The sequence below is a fragment of the Lactuca sativa genome, chromosome 7, assembly GCF_002870075.4.
Source record: "Lactuca sativa cultivar Salinas chromosome 7, Lsat_Salinas_v11, whole genome shotgun sequence".
Taxonomy (NCBI): domain Eukaryota; kingdom Viridiplantae; phylum Streptophyta; class Magnoliopsida; order Asterales; family Asteraceae; genus Lactuca; species Lactuca sativa.
The window spans coordinates 22,209,952-22,215,648 of record NC_056629.2 but is presented as its reverse complement, the minus strand read 5'-3'; positions in this window follow the sequence as shown (position 1 = coordinate 22,215,648).

The window sequence follows — 5,697 nt, the reverse complement described above, 5'->3', positions numbered from 1 at the left end:
AAATATACAATGATTTGAACACAGATGTAAAAACTATATATTATCAATATCATGGTTGTTGTACTTTGATTACTATTATTCAATTGTTGAGATATTGTACATGACGTCATCCGCTCTTGAACGTTTTCGCCGTTCTGGTTTGGGGGTGTGACACCAATCGAAAGGGATTAGCTAATGTCAAACTGTTTGATTGTTAAGTAAAGAGAAAGGCTCATTCTAAGATCATTCCACATGTTAGCACCCAATGATTACATTTGTTTCTACTGCTAATTGAAGAGTCAATGGAAGCGAAGCTGCCCGAAATACTTGAAAGATCTTAGAGATAATAAAGTCAATTTATGTAACTCTAATTCAGGTACATCCATTATCTAACTCCATAAGTTCCTATTCTTAGACTCTTAATATATAATGTTATTATCACATTTTGATGGTATCACAGAATCTAAAAGAAAGAAGGAAGCTTGAGCAAAGCGGGTTAAATCTGATAGTTAGAAATGGACTTTGGTCACATGGTTCGATAGTTAGATTTTGGAGCTATGACTGGGGAGTTAGGATAATTTAATAGATTACTATTACACTTCAGAGATGTCTAGAAATATAGTTTTTCATTTTATGCATTGTAAGGACAAGTTCCAAATTTCTTTTTAGCAATAAAATGAAGTTTTGGTTTACATAGTTTCCTTATCTTATTTACTTGTAATGGCATTAATGAAAGTGTTTATTATGTTTCTAACAATAGAAGTATTAATTATGGATTTGATTCTTATGATATCGCTTTTGGTATTATCATAATTGACCAAGTGAAAAGAAATCTCAACACCAACTAGACAGATACTTGGAATCGTAGAATTCGAATTGTATTATACATGACAATCTTGTTCATTGGAAAAATATAACAGAAATAACTGTTCACGTGATTATGTGAGGCATGTAAAGGACTAATGGATCTAGTACATGTTGATATGGACTCTTCAGATCCACTACAAGGGATGATAACTCTATTAGTCATGCTTTACTGGTGTTTTAGTAAATATGGTTTTGTTTTTATGATTAAATAGAATTCTAATATTTTTGAAAAGTTCATGAGTAGTAGAACGAATGGAAGAATATATTTGGAAAAAAAGATAAAAGATTATCCATTCTAAAAAGAAAGGAGAGTGTGTTAGTATCATGTTTTATGATCATATTAGTAATTTTTGAATTCTATCAAAATTAATCCTCCAAGAACATCTTAATGCAATTGCATGACTAGGAAGAGGAATTGAACATTGTTGGAATTGGTTCGATCATATATTAATCATACTTTGTTCCAATCAAAGTTTAAATCCATGCTCTAGTAACTGTAAATCGTATCTTGAAACTCATTTTGAAACTAAGAAGGATGATAACACCTCATAATATGTGGAGTAATAATGTTTTCTTACTCTAGCACATTTGAAATTGGAGTTGTGATGTTTTCGTTGATGGAGAAACAAAAGATAACTTGAGACCCATTTTATGAAGTGTTTTCTTGTTGGAAATCCGCACAAAGTTTTGAATATTGGTTTTAGCTCGTATACTAATGTTTCTTGAGAGAAAAATTATATGTAAAGAAGTCAGTGGGAGTCATATTGATCTTGAGAGTTTCAAGAGTCAACCGACAATGATCCTTTTAGTTATCACTAGCACGCAACATGAGATTCATAACCTGTTGTGTTTATTGACACATTCTAATTTTTGTGCACTTTCTAGTTGATTGATAACGGCTATGATTTCTATGTTCTTCATTTAACTGCAAAAGGCTAAGCACGTTGGTCAGTGAAAGTACATTGATTAATATGAGTGAGCTATTAACAACATGGAAGCACCGGTGGGCCTTTTGAGCTTCCATAAGGCAAGAAATTTAGACTAAGCGAATTTTAGTCCATGAAGGAGAACTAAATGTGATTTTGGTTTGTCCTAAACATTTCTTATAACTGTAGGTTGGAATTGAAAGATTCACATGGATAGGAACATATGCACATTGAATCTAGGTTAAAAAAAGGTTTCACTCTAATTCATGAAAATGGTTTTGATGAAATACTTTCACTATTAGATTTTAAGGATCTAATAAAGGTCAATACGAATATTGGTTGTATTAATTGCATTATCAAATTCACAATATGATTACGACATCTGTCTTCATATTTTGAAGTGTGAGGAATAGCAAGGAATTATTTAAACTTTCAGGAGATATGTGTATCACGTCTTGAAAGAGTTTGAATACATACAATATCCAGATAAAGTGCATAAACTTAAGAAACCTAATTAGATTCTTGATGAAGCATCATGAAATAGGAATTTGCACTTCCAAGATAAAGTTACAAGGTATTGATTTCTAGAAGTCAAATTGATTTCTGAGTACTTGTCAAAGCTCTAGGGAGCATAATTTTATGCTGGTATTGCATGTTGAAAATACTATTCACAGGGAACAATGTCTCTAGTTTGCAAGTTACAAAAGTTGGGATCGGTTTCGTTATAGCGGGCTTAAGGGAGAGGAAACTCATACTTCGTTTCGAATCTAAAGGTTTAAATTGTATAGTTTAATAAAACTTAGTCAAATGCATATATGAATAACATGTTGAAATGTTTCGACATTGGATATTCTATACTTGGAAATATTATAGCAAGGAGAACCTATATTAGACCCTTATAATAATGAGTCCTCCCATATGCTTCGGATATAAGATAGATTAGAAATGCAATAATATTCGATTATTCTATTTTTCAAGTGTTTTCAGCGTTGTGTGAAAAGGACTAGAAACTAGAGTTATTAAACAAATTGTCAGTAACATCTGAGGTGTTACCGAAGATTGGTTGCTTGTGGACAATTAGAAGTATGACATTATTTGCAAAGGACCATAGTGACACGTTTTAAGACTTCATATTGACCGTCATATGGGATTATGGAAATGTTTCCATAATGGGAGATGTTTACGAAATTTACATGTAAGTTCAAAACTTTAATGCAAAGAAGTGTTCAAGGAGTGTACCTTGAATGTGAGACTTCATAACCATGGAATTTTTTTGAGTAACAAGTTCCATTGAAACAACATATAATATCGAAGGCTCAGTCTCTATGACTTTGCAACCTCGATGTCATTGAAGGACAATACATGTAAAGATGAAATTCCACTACATCTCAGATAAGGACAGGAATTTGGAATTATGAAATGACCATCATTGGAGTAATGCCCATTCGATTTGTTCACAAAGAAAAGGCCATCGAGAGGCATAGTATGCATGTTCATAATATGGGATGATTGATTTTATTTAATTTAAGTGGTTAGTTGATTACTCGAAACATTATATAATGAATAAATTCGTAATTTTTGTGGTTATTAAATAATAGGGGTTTATTTATAATCAATGGGTATAATTCCATATTTACTTATCTTATTATTGTGTTTCACTTTGCATGTTCTACTTCCCTGAGTAATTTTAATATTACTCAAAATTCCACAGTTGGAATTGCTCTAATATTCATGAGTACTTTGAAATTAGAGAGTTTAAGTATTGAATATTCCACGCTTAGAGATTGCTTCATGGATTTTAAAAACAAGTAATTCTTATACGATAATATATTCTATTCTTAAAGTAGAGATACATAGTTCATAGTTTACAGATCAATTGTGCATTGGTTTCCTCAAACGCATCTTGTAACTCGATGTTATAAACGATATTGCATGTGTGATTTGATACACAAATCGTCTGACTATATATTCGATCCAATTTGTTCCCTTTGCCTTAATAAGAATAACAGATATATGTGTGCCCCTTGGTGATTTAAGTTGATCTATGAAAACCAGGTGCCTGCTCAAAAATGAATTGATGTGTTCAATTTTGTAGTGTGAAATTCGATCACAACTTAGGAAATCGGAAAACATAATAATTAGACATGAGGTTGATTATTTAATCCATGACTTAGTTCATACGATATCTTGTAGAAAAAAAAAAGAATAGTTGATCACTTATCTTAGGGCCAACGTTGATTTGAATCAAAGTTTAACAGTGACTGGGTAAGGCACTCTTTGTTGTTTAGTTCAAGTTATATACTTGCAATTGTAGTTACAGACATATCCAAGTGGGAGACTGTTGGACTAAGGTGTCTAAGCCAGTAACTACATTGATATATTCTTGTAATTAGAAGCAAGGTCCTTTTTCTGTTGCCCTTGTAGGGTTTCAAAGCACTCCATGGATGATGGCAATGGGCCCCTTTGATGAATTCTAGGTTAAAAGCCCAAGACTTGTCTTTTCCCTATAAATAGTCATGTATTATTCACAATTAGGGTTAAGAGTGAGGCAAAATGTAGCTGCCACGTGAGGTTTCTTATGTAGTGTTAGATTCTTTAGTCTATGCTGAAAGTGTAATTTATTCCTCATATTTGAATAAATGGAGTGATCATTCGACATAATCTTCGTATTCGTGTTCGTTCTTATTTTCCGCATCTTGTTCATCAAATCTCAATTAGGGTTTTAATCCCAACAAGTGGTATCATAGCAGGTCTTTGAAAATCTATTGATTTTTAAAGTATCGGTTCTTGATTTGATGATTTTCTGCACAAGATTTTGAAGATTTTTGATGTTTTGGCGACTTGGAATCAAGCTTTCTGTTCAACCAACTGTTCATGAAAAGTTATGTGTTCTGTTACTGTTAATCCGGTATTTTCCTTGATCCAATCTGTGTTTCTGTTCGTATTCATGATTGGATACGTTTCTTAATTCCGTGTAAAATCAACAATCGTTATATTGTTTTAGTCTGGCCCAAATAATTGATCCCATGCTATTCATATTGTTCTGGAGGCCAACATGTTTCGTTCACTGTTCACTCATGAACCCACAAATATCATTCATTGTTCCTTTATTGCCGATTGAAATCTCAAAATCTCACAGATCAAAAGTTTTTTTTGGGTTTAATTTTATGGCAATTGAATACTCTTTTGTTCTGCCGTTCTCGATTTCTATTTGCGTTTTGGTCTTCAAATCAATTCTGTTTGTCTTAATCGACTTTGCTCTTGAGTTTTGTTTTGGTCTTCAATTCAATTAGATAAAATGTGCTTGGAATCATCTGTTGGTTTTTGTATGATCGATTGTGACACTAGGTCTAGATTTGCCATTCGATGTTGATTAGGGATTATTATTTTGAGACCTGATGATGAAAAGCTGAAGACAAATCGATAAGTGGATGTTTTGGAACAATGGGGTAATGAACAATTTGGTAGTCGGAATGATGTCACTCGATTGGAACTTAAATCTAAACTGAAATTGGAAAATCAATCTAAATCGTGTTGCTCAATGAAAGAATCGGGGTGTTCGGGAATAGAAGCGATTGGAAGAAGATGTTTTTGGTGGTCAATGATTAAAGTCAAAATTGGAACAAATGGTCTCACCTGCAAGTACAATCGGATACGAAGGCTGTATGGGAATGACTGTGAAGTTTGGAACAGAAACCTTATTCGCATTTGATGGTTGATTTTGGGAATTGAAGTGCAGGTCTCGGAATCGTCATTGGCGTATCGATTGGGAAATTCACTCGAAATCGGAAGCGGTAGTGTGATCGATTGATTCGGAATCGGAATTGTGACTGGGCTTGTATTCGTAACTCACATCTACATCAGAAACGAACCTGTGCTCGGAACGTTGAGTGAAATCGGAGTTCGTACTTTTGTTTGATCTTGG